The following is a 12,605-nucleotide window of genomic DNA, read 5'->3' on the forward strand; positions in this document are numbered from 1 at the left end:
TCACCAGAGACAAAAGGAAATTTTATTTTCTGTTGATCACATACATCTTTTTATACATGAAAAACCACAACACTATCATTCTCCACCAGGCTGTTTTCTGCCAACAACTGTGACTGATTGGGATTCACATAAAGCCCCCGGCCTTGTATGAGCATGACAAGAGTCAAATTAGGTGGGCTGGGAGCAAAACAAAGAGCTCCAGAAAAGGAATCATCTCAAACTCAGCATTTTGACAGAGCCTTCTTCGTGCCAGTGTGCATGCTGCCTCATTAAACGATGTGTAAAGGTCAGAGGTTAATCAACTTCAATTTGGCATGCATATTGAGTAGTTTTTAGTCATCATTTTATATTTCCAAATGAGAAGAGGCAAGAAACACTTCAGGTTAATGGAGCATTTTCTAACGATGACTTTTAACTCTTCAGAGACAGAATTTCTCATTTAATTTTGGGTTTTTTTTTCCCCCTCAAAATCACTAAAAGACATTCAAGACATAAATGTCTGGGTTGCTCTTTTTCGACAGTTTTATTGAGGTATAATTGACATTTTAAAAACTGCACATATCTAAGGTGTACAATTTGGTAGGTTTTCACCTAAGTATACACAGGTGAAACCATCCCCTACAACCAAGAAAGTGAACACTGCCATCAACCATTTGGAGGAGTCTCTTGTTTCCTCCTGCGCATTACAATTCCTCCTTTCTACCCTTGCCCCAACCTATGCCCAGGCAACAACTAATTGGCTATCACTACAAATTAACTTACACTCTCTAGAAGTTTACACAAATGGAATCACATGTGTACTATTTATAATCTGGCTTCTTTAACTCAGCATACTTATTTCCAGGTATATTCATATTGCTCATGTAACAATAATTGATTTCTGTTTCTTGCTAAGTGATATTCCATTACCGGAAACACAATAGTTCATCCATTTACTTGTGGAAGGACATTTAGATTGTCTGCCAATATTTATGGTTATTACAGATAAACTGCCATGAACACTTGTGTACAATGTATGGATATGTGCTTTCATTTTTCCTTGGGTAAATACCTTAGAGTACAATGACTGTAGCATACGATAGGTGTTTTCCAAAATGTTTGTATCATTTTACATTCCCACCAGCAGAGTATGAGAGTTCCAGTTGCTCCATATCCTTCCCAGCACTTGGAATGGTCAATCCTTCATAGACATCTAGGATACTTTGTCTAATCCAAGGTCATAAAGCCTTTAGACTGTGTTTTCCTTTACATCTTTGGGTTAGATTATGTATTTAGGTCTGTGATCCATTTTGAGTTCATTTTTGTATATGGTGTGAGATACAGATGGAAGATTATTTTTTTGTCCACAAGTATCCACTTGTTCCAGTGGAATTTGTTGAAAGGATATCCTTTCTCCACTGAATTAGCTTTGCACTTCTGTTAAAAAAATAAATCCATTGGTCTTTCCATTCATGTTTTTGCAAACCTAAAACTACTTTTAAAAGTCTATTAGTCATTTTTAAAATAAAAAGAAATCAACTGATCCCACATATGTGGGAGATTATCTTTTAATTCCCACTCATGTCTCCATGGGCTACTAAACACAAAGCATCCAACACTGTGTTTTTCATTAGAAGCATCAAAACAAATACCTGACCCTTCAGGAAGTTTAGTAGTTGTTATCATCAGAACTCTCAAAGATTATGTAAAGACAAGAAAAGGAAACAGAGTTGTAATATAAAATTAAAAAGGGAAAGAGGATACTTCCAGTTACATGTGGAGCACAGAATACAAGCATTTATCTCTAATTCTCAATGCTATGAAACAAAATACAAGAAATAAGTAGATATGAAGCCCAAAAACTAAAGAATACAGGAGCATAGACAACAGCAAATAAGAGCTAAAGACAAAATTTTGGAATCTGGAAAGCAGAAGGATGAATGGCCAATAACCCTGCAGACCAGAGAAAATTAAAAACTAAATACTTACAATAAGGAAAGCCAAGAAAAAACAAGCCAGATCTATAGAAGGACCCAGGAATTGGAGATACCAGTTACTTTGAAGGCAGAATAATACAGAATGTAACTAAAACAGAGAAAATAGTTTCTATCCATATGAATCTCTCTCCATCTTGTCTTTCTCCAAAGACTAATTTGGTCTTCCTCACAACAGAGTAGTTGAGTTCCCAGGGCAAATGTGCCAAAAAAGTGCCAAGTGGAAGCTGTATTTTTTTTAACGATCTAGCCTCAAAAATAACATAACATCACTTCTACCATAGCCTGCTGGTTGGAGTAGTTACAAGTTCCTGCCCAGATTAAGACAGAGGTGGGGGAAGAACACAGGCCCCATTCTCAGTAAGTAGTGTCATGTGAGATGGGATATTCTGACTGGTATAGCCATCTTTGAAAAATAAAATCTACCAAAACCACTGATAAATTTGACTGCTTTATTTTATAGATAAGGAAACAGAGGCCCAGAGCAATCTGTATGATCCAAATCACACAATCAATGGCAGAGCAAGACTAGAAACCAGAATCTGAACTCCTAATTCATGTTCCTTCCCATTAACTCATACTGACTCTGAATTTTTATAAAATTCACACTCGTGAGATTACAGAGTTAATATACAGAGAGTATTTAGTAAAATTAAATCTGACACGGTTTGAGCCCTGTGTGGGGCTCCGCACTGACAGTGAGAACCTGCTTGAGATCCTTTCTCTCTTTCTCTCTCTCAAAATAAATAAACTTAAAAAACTTTTAAAAATCTTTTTAAAAAGGAAAAAAATTTAAAAATTATAAAAGAAAGAAAAACTATTAGCCAGTAGAGCAATAAAAGGGCATTTTAAAAAAATAATTCTCAGATCAAAAAGCTAATGAAATCAATGAAGAAAAGTTTTATAAGTTAGTCTTCCTCATTTCTGAGTTTTAATGATAAAATATTATGAAGTTATGAATATGTTTCCTATAGACAGTAGTACCTTTTCTCTAGTATAACTTAAATCTCTAACCACAAGACTCTGGCATAGTTCTCTGACCATGCTAAGTTCCAACATTTTTACTCATTTTGAGATATTTTACTCTGCTAGAGTATAAATTTATAGTAGTGGATCAATTAGAGGCTAGTTATTGTTATGAATGAAAATGTTGTCTTAAAACAGATATAACTCACCAGAAACAGAAAAGAAGAATAAAAAATAAAAGGGAGATTAAGTACTTCTGTTGGAGTAGCTAGCAGACTAACCTGTATGACCAACCCTCATGCCAGGAATAACAAAAAAAAACCTCAATAAGTTACAAAAACAAAGCCATTTTCTAAGGCATTGGAGAGCAACCAAATCTTTCAGAATTTGAGGGCTACCCTTGAGAGAAGGTAAATGCATTGGAATGACCATGACACTTCCTATCACCTTTTCTTTCAAGGCATTTACCAAACCTTAAAGGCTCAGGACTAAGAAGTGAAGTGGAAAACAGTGACTCAGAGGTTTTGTCAATCTTACATGAAGGGATAGAGAGATAAAAATTAGAAAATAAAACAGTCAGGAATTAGAAGAAGCAGGATCCACAAGAAAAGGGAATCCCAGAGAAATTAGCTAGAGATTTCGTGGCCACTTTTATCTTCGAACAATTTACTAATTCCTAAACCACAAAAGATGAGAAGCCAGGAAGCAAAGCAGAAAGCAACAGCTAAGAGGCTGAATCTGAGTCAAGCTGTCAACTGTCTTTTGGTTCTGGAGAAATAAAAATTGAAGTTCAAGGCCCAGTGAGGAAGAGATGATCTGATAAATACCCCAGGCTTTCAGTTCAAAATCTCGAAATGCTTTGTCTTAGCAGTAAAACAAAACAGATATAGACCAGCCCCCACAAAGACTTAAATCCATCCTTGAAACACCTCTCTCCCTAACTGAATCAAGATGACTTGCCTTCATTCTATATACCATTAGAACAAATAAACTAATTAACTAACTCTTATCTGAACTAGGATAACATCAGAGCCTTTTCAATTTGTCTTAGACAATGTAGATTCAATTTTTTAAAAAATCATAAGGCATGCCAAAAAATACAATGATCAAAACCCAAGAGGAAGAAAAAACAGGAAATAAACAATAAACCAAAAGGTAATCCAGGTATTGGAACTATCAAAAATAGACTTTAAAATAGTTTTGAATAATACTTCCAGTAAGATATCTGACAAGATGGAGACTTTCATCAGGCAAATGGAATCTGTAAAATACAATAGCTGAAAATAAAAATTCAATAAACAGAGTTAAAGGCATATCAGACAAAGAAGAAGAAATTGGAAAACTGAAAAATAGATCAATAAAAATTATCAAGACTAGAACATGGAGAAAAAAATTAAAAATGCAAAAAGCATAAGAGATAAGTAGAACATGGTAAATAGCTAATACCTATACAACTGAAGTTTCAGAGAAGAGGTAAGAAAGAATGATACTGATACTATTTGAGAATTTTCAAAAACTAACAAAACTCTTAAACATGGGCAGGATAAATATCAAGAAAACTTAAAGCACTTAAATGCATCATGCAAAACCGCTGACAGCTAAAGTCAAAGAGAATATCTTAAAAGGAGCCAGAGAAGAAGACAACTTACTGTTAAGGAAGAAACAGTAAGTTAGTTGACTCAGCAACAGAAAAAAAGAAACCAAAGAAAACGCAATATCATTGAATGCAGAAAGAAAATAACTTCCAATTTGCCATTATACACCTAGCAAAATATCTTTCAAATATGAAAGAAAAATAAAGGTATGTCCAGACAAATAAAAACTCTATAAACTTATTGCCAAAAGACCCACACTAAAATAAATATTTAAGTAAATTCTTCATGCAAAAGTACTGTGATTTCAGATATAAGTATAGGAATGCAGGACAGAATGGAGAACAAGAAAAGGTAAATATGTTGTCAAACTGAAATTATTATTAACTTTATAAAACAATAATGATAAGGTAGGTTTAAAATATATGTATAAGTGAAATCAATGACAACAAATAGCACAAAAGCAAGTAGGAGTGAAATTAGATAAGTGTTCTACAGACCTTGGACTACTGAGAAGTGGTAAAAGTAGTAAGTTATAGGAGATCTATTTAGTCAAGCATGGATACGTGTTGTAACATAAGGGCAACCATTAAAAGAATTGCCTGAGCAAGCAAAACTATTGGGCTAATAGAGGGGAGAAATTAGTTAATTAGAAATATTTAATTCATACAATCCAAAAGAGAGGAGAAAAGGGAGAATGGAGAACATGCGATAAATACAAATTAAAGGATAAAACAGTGTATCTATAACCCAAACATGTCAGTAATTACATTAAATGTGGAAATATATAATAACATGTTATGGCCTGCATGTTTGTACCTTTTCAAAATTCATTATTTTGAAACATTAATTCCCAAGGAAATGGTATTAGAAGGTGAGACCTTCCAGAAGGGCTCAGGTCATGACAGTGAAGCTCTCATGAATGGAATCAGTGCCTAGAAAAGAGGCTCCGGAGAGATCCCTGGCCGCATCCACCATGTTAGTGACAGTGAGATGGTGTTGGCAATGAACCAGGAAAAGGACTTCACTAGAGGGGGCCATGCTGACACCTTGATCTTGACCTTCCACCCTCCAGCATTGTGAGAAAATTTCCTGTTGTTTATAAGCTACCCAGTCTATGGTAGTTTGTTAGAGCAGCTGAACACCCCAAGACACACACTTATCCAGCTCTCAAGGAAGTTTCAGATGTTAGAAATTTTTGCTATTATAACAAGGTAACAGTAAAAATATTTATAAATGCGTGACATTTTCTCTAGGGTGCTATATAAAAATGGAATCACTAAAGGCTGTACATCTTTTCCTTCATCAGGCCTCATCAAATCATTTCCATCATGCGACAGCTCCTCTTTCATCTCATCCTAGCCAATACTTGGAACTACCAGACTGGTAACAATTTGCCAATCTGATGGGCATGACTCTTGCCTTATTGTTTTAATTTAGATTTACCTTATCACAGGTGAAGTTGAATATCTTCCATATATTAATTATTGGGGTTTCTTCTTCCACGATTTGGCCTTTGGTAGCATTTGCTCTTTTTTATGGAGTTGTTTTAATTTATCTTATTGACTTGTCCCTTATTTTCTTCCATATAAAATAATGAAATTATTATTTTAATAATAATAATAATTACTTAAGCTACTGGGTACATAATGATGTTCTTCATCCAAACAGAAAAGAAGGGATTTCAGGCACGTTCTTCAGTAACAGTTAAGGAGTTCAGTGTGGGATAATATATAGCAAATATCTTCTCAAAATGGTTAATTTTGAGGGCACCTGGGTGGCTCAGTTTGTTGAGTGTCTGACTTTGGCTCAGATCATGATCTCATGGTTCATGAGTTCCAGCCCTGCATCAGGCTCTGTGCACTTTCTCTCTCACTTTCAAAAATAAACATTTAAAAAAAATTAATGATTAATTTTTTATGCCTTTTGCCTATGAGTTTTCAATTGGTTAATATATTTATTCTCCTATTTGACTTGTGCCTTCAATGTAAGAAATTCTTCCTTAATCTTGGGATTAAAGATATCCCCAATTCTTAAAGTTTTTGTTTTCTTTTGAGGTATTTATTCCCTTCAGCATTTAATTTTGTGTGCAGTGCAAAATAAATACCCAATTCTTTTCCCGTATAGTCAATTGTCCCAATATCGTTTATAAGAACATCTATATTCTCCTTATTGATTTATGCTATCTCTGTTATACATCAATGTCCCACATGTATATGTGGTCTGACTGTCTACCTTAGTGCCAATATTTTAATTGCTATCACTTCACATTATACCTTGCTATCCAATAGGGTACCCTGCCCCCAATTCTTTAAATGGTTATGGCTCTCCTGACAACTTTATTATTCCATATGAACTTTGGTTCCAACTTGTCAAGTTTCAAGATAAAACAATTTGAACTTTTCTTAGCATAAATTGACTTTATAGACTAACTTGTAGAAAAACAACATTGATATTGAGTCTTCTCCATAAACTTGTTACATTATCTCCATTTATTTAATTCTATTTTATTTACTTTAGTAAACTTTTATAATTAACTTCTTTAAGGTCTTATACATCCTCTGTCAAATATATTCTTAGCACCTTGAAGTTTTGTCACTATTTTGAATAACATCACTTTTTATATTTTCTCATTTTTTAAATATATTGAACCTGTATTAAATAACTCTGATGAAATATCTTGTGAATTCTAATAATTCATCTGCAAATCATTTTATTTTTAAGAGGGTATTTAACAAAGGGCAAAGAAACTTCCAAATCAGGTATCTGAATCCATTACTTCTGAGGCCAGGAACTGAATAGAAAGTCTTAAGACGGAGAGGAAAAGAAATATATTTTCCTTCCATTTCCTTTTTATCAATATAGACCACCACATGATTTCACCCCACTGTGAAGTCTTGTATGAATAGTAAGATGCGTTCAATGATGGCTTTGGAGAAATGGTCATTCTTTAAGTCACTCTTTTTGCTACTGTAATGAAAAAAAAAATGAGACTGAAAACAGAAGAAGGAGCCAGGTCATGAATGATTTGTGTGCCTGGCTAAGGAGTTTCTATTTTATCCCAGAAGCAACTAATTAAGTCAGATTTGCATTCTGGACTGGCATTTTAGAGAGCACTCAGGCAGTTCCGTGAAGGATGGACTGAGCTTGTGCTCTGTAAGCAAGGACATCAGTTGAGATGTATTGCAGTAATCTCCTAGGCTGTAAACTTTGTGAAGGCAGTGACTGTGCATTTTGCTCCCACTTAATCCTCAGAGCCTGGCACAGTGCTTGACTCATAATAGATGCTCAATAAAACTTGCTGAGTTAATTAATTAATTATATGAGAAATAATCAGGGCAGAACCAAAAACAAAGATTGCAGAGATGAAGAGAAGAAAGACAAAATGCATAAATATTTAAGAGGCATCAATTGTATACTGGGAGTGAGGGAAAGGGAAAAATATTTCCCAGGTCACTGGCTTGGATCACTGGATGAATGGAGGTATCCAAAACTCAAGAGGGAATAAAGACATATTTTCAAACATATATGATGAGTTCAGTTTCCAACATATTGACCTTGAAGGACTTTCAAACTAATTAGTCCAAACACACACACACACACACACACACACACACACACACACACACACAGTTGGACCTCTGGATCTATAGCTGCACAAAAGGAACCCAGACCTAGGAGGCTGCTAAGGTTATAGGTATCAGTGAGTCAAACCAGAAAAATGTAGAGTTCAAGTCTCTTTCCCCTGTGATGTGCTGAATCCATCTTGTGCTAACCTAAGATCTCAGTAAAATACTTACAAGGACTTTAGCCTATCTGAAGTTGCCTCTTGAAGAAAACTTGGCCCCGACCTGCAGGGACCTCAATGACTTACCTCCATTTGCAAGTGAAGTGACCTTTCATTTAGTTAAGAACACAATTCAGCATATCTCCTTTTATAAAATAATGTTACTCCTACCGTCCCCTCATCTGCAATCCAGAGCATGTCATTGTGTCTTCAACAGAATATACATACTTCTCATCAGAAAAGTTCATCTGGAATTGTCAAAGACCCTTAGGCCCTGAGGCTGTTAGCCTGAGATTTGTTCTCTGTCCACGGCTCTAAGTATTCTACAGTCTCTTCTAGTATAAATATAGAGGCAGCACATTAACTTAGTTCCTTCACTCAGGACCACTTCAGGGTTATCTTCAGACTTTAGCAAAGCCCAATATAAGAAATAGACATATGAATAAAGCCTCAGTACATTTGATTTTCTGTAGATATGCCCTCTATTGTTCATTGTTTCTTAGACACATTTTTCATGATAAATTTCTCTTATTTTTATTCCTATTAGTATGTTTATTATATATGTAGTATATGTTTATTGGGGGAAAATATCTTTTAAGCAATATTCTTTTCCATACCCTTCTTTTCCTGTGCACACAGTTCCAATCCAGAGGTATTCAAGTAGTCAAGATTCTTTCCACTGCCAGTGACAGACCTGTAGTTTGAAGGAAGGTCAATGCAAGCAAGGAATTTGATGGGGTCACTAGTGCAGGACAAGGAATCAAAGCAACCACTCTGAAAACCAGGGCAGGATAAAGAGCCCCTGGGAATGGACTTGGGGTGTGAACTTTTTGTCTCTACTTCTACATACATGTTACAGTTATTCTCTTAGTTTTTTCAGGTCGTGGAGGACAGGGCTTCACATGACTGAAGGATCACTTCCTGGCAGCACTGTCATCCAACAAGAAAAGGATTTTTTTTCCTCCCTTGTATAAAAAAATCCCAGGAACATGCTCTCATTGGCTTGATTTAGGTCAAAGAAGCACTGTAATCAGCAGCACCCAGAAACTCATAACTGAAACAGAAGAGGAACAATTCTCTTGAGGAGAGGGACATTGTCATCCAAAGAAGGGGAAAGTGTGCCAAGCAACAAAAGTATCTGATGACTTTGTACTACCATCAATAGTTTCTTAGGGATCTTGCAGACATTTTTCTTCGTATTTACAAGAATATGAAAATATTCTTTTTATGTTTTACACAAATAAGAACATAATCCCATGTCAGGTTCTGTGCTGACGGGATGGAGACTGGAGCCTGCTTCAGATTCTGTGTTTCCCTCTCTCTCTGCTTTTCCCCTGCTTGCTTGCTAGCTCGCTCGCTCGCTCTCTCTCTCTCTCTCTCTCTCTCTCTCTCAAAAATAAACAAACATTTTAAAAAAGATATTTTAAAAAGCAGTCACATGCTTTATTGACTGAGCCAACCAGGCACCATATTTTTTTAAAGTAATCTCTTAATTAAAAGATTGGATGGAACTCACAACCCCAAGATCAAGAGTTGCATGCTCTACTGACTGAGCCCGAAAGGCACCCTGCACTGCTTAGTTTTAAATGTAGAAGAAACAACCAAGTCATATAACTAGTGCTACTGAATATACTCCTTGCTAATCAAAAAAATCTCTGGAGCCTTTAAATTATGGGAAGATCCAAGGAGAAGAAAACACTTAACAAAAAAAGGAGATCTCTTAAAATTTCGACAATGGTTTCCAGAATTTATTCTTATAAGATTAGTACTCATATACAGGCCATCCTTCCCCAATGTTGGCTACCCATACCTAAATTTAAAAGAGCTGAAAAACAAAATGCTACATTTTGGTTAACCTTCTCTGATTGTATTTATCCATAAATTCGGTGGGAAAATCATTCCAACAAAAACAGAAAGTCCTATTTTCTAGGTATCATAGCCCAAACAGTGTTTTCTTCACACATTTAATAACTGTATTAGTAACCTTTAGATCCTCAGTTGTATACAGATGCCTAGATGACAATAATGAAAGAAACGTCTTAGAAAAACTTTGAGAATTGTGTGCATGCCTGTTCCCCTATCAACAGAGGCTAAATTTCTACTCTGAAGGGAAATTAAGGAAGTAATTATACCACATGTTTAATCCCTGTGTTAGCTTGGGCTGCCATAACAAAAGCCATAGACTGAGTGGCTTAAACAACAATAATTCATTTTGTCACAGTTCTGAAGGCAGAAGTCTGATATGGGGTACCAGCATGGTTAGTTTCTGGTGAGGCTTCTCTTCCTGGTTTATAGATGGCTGCCTTCTTGCTATGTGACCACATGGCCTTTTCTTGACGTGTGTGCGCACACAGGGAGAGAGAAAGCTCTGGCCTCTCCTTCTTTTCTTATAGGTACACTAATCCTATCGGATCAAGGTCATACTACTAAGACCTCATTTAACCTTAATTACTTCCATAAAGGCCATGTGTCCAAATACAGTCATATTTGGGTTTAGGGCTTCAACATGTCAACAGGGAGGAGGGGGCACAATTCATTCCACAGCAATCTCTTTCCTCTGACAGTCATTATCTCTGGCAATAAGTTCACTTAGCTCTTAATATATTGAAAATAAGCACTTCCAGAGGGGTGTGTTCTTTACCTCTTCTTTGAATAACAGTTTACCAATAACTTCACACAACAAAAAATTTGTTTTTTAAAAATTAAATATGATATAAAGATAAATGTGGGAAGGTGTGTGTGTGTGTGTGCGTGTGTGTGTGCACGTGTATGTGTGTGTGTGTAAAGAGAGAGAGAGAGAAAGATTCCAAGTTCATTCACTTCTGTGTCATTAGAAATCTTTAACTATCGCCTTATAATTTCGGTCCTAAACATCCAGTATTATAAACATAGCTAGGTTAGTAGGTAGATAGGCAGTTATAATGAAGCCACTAGGCACTAGAACTCAATGACCAAAGTGGATACACATGAAATAAATGGATTCAGAATAGACAATGGGAGCTGAAATTAGAGCATTTTGTTTTGTCCTTTTATGTAAAATGTGCTTATGTTTAAATATAGAACAAGAAGACTATTTTGGGTCAGAATTTAAAACAGTCCCACTTTTTGTACGTCCAAGTGATGTTTTTGTCTTTGAGTTCTTTTATCTTAAGCAAAAAAAAAAAAAAAAAAACAAATAAACAAAAAAACACAAATCAAATATTTTGGCCCTTTCTTGGACTTCTTCCTAGCATGGGCTGACTCTATTCAGCATGTATTTTTCCCCATGACAGCTGAAGCACAATATAGAAATTCATCCTTTTAGTGAACTGGGCCTTTTCCCAAGATTTTTATTTTGCATTTAACAAAATAACAGCAAATTTCAGGTATTAGAAGGATCGAAACAACCTCTTCTATTCTGTTGTCCTTAGAACACCATCTTTTATTCATAGCTTCTCTTGTGGTGCTGGGAGGCAGATTCTGTTGCTATAGCAACGCCCTGCATATCCTTGGGGATAGCTTACAGTTTTACTTTTTTTTTTAACAACAAAGAGCCATTGATACTACATGTTGCCAAAGGTTACAAAAGTTGAATTCTAAAATGAAAATATTTCTTCTATAGAAGTGGTACACCATATGCGTCCCACAAATTCAAAGAGATATGTACGGATATGACCTTTGTGTGAACACTGATGAATCTACATAATACTGTTTGGCTTCAATGGATTATTCACAGCAGAAGTAGTTGAAGTGTATGGCTTGTTTTCTAAGACCACTGTGGGGGATAAGGGGTTTATTCCCAGTATCTATAAAGATCCAGGAGCAGGAAAAGAAAAAAAAAATCAAAGGTACCATCACTTACATTTTGTTTGTTACTTTGTAATCACCTTCCCATCTTCACCCCCACCAAAATGAACTGCTATATCAAAATCCAATTACACTTTGACAGTAAATAGATCCTCAAAGAGTGGTTGTGACTGAATCCTTGTTCCTCAGAATAGATATTAAATATACGAGAGTCTCAAGAGCTCTGAAATCTGTATTCCTAGCTTCATTTTAACTGGATTCTCTTCATCTGTGAAAAAAATATTCCTTAGCTAGCTATTTTGTAAAAACAGGAAAAAAATTTATTTTCAAGTATTCTTTCCAAGATAAGTTATCTCATCCCCCTAGAAATCTGAAGGGATGCACCAAGAACCACAGATGCAAAGTGGGAGGCCCCATAGAATCGTTTCCTGGGAAAACAACCCTAAGAGTTTATAGAGGGTCAGGACATGGGAATCTGGATTTTTCTCAATAACAAGAGAG

This window comes from Suricata suricatta, chromosome 9 (assembly GCF_006229205.1).
Source record: "Suricata suricatta isolate VVHF042 chromosome 9, meerkat_22Aug2017_6uvM2_HiC, whole genome shotgun sequence".
Lineage (NCBI taxonomy): Eukaryota > Metazoa > Chordata > Mammalia > Carnivora > Herpestidae > Suricata > Suricata suricatta.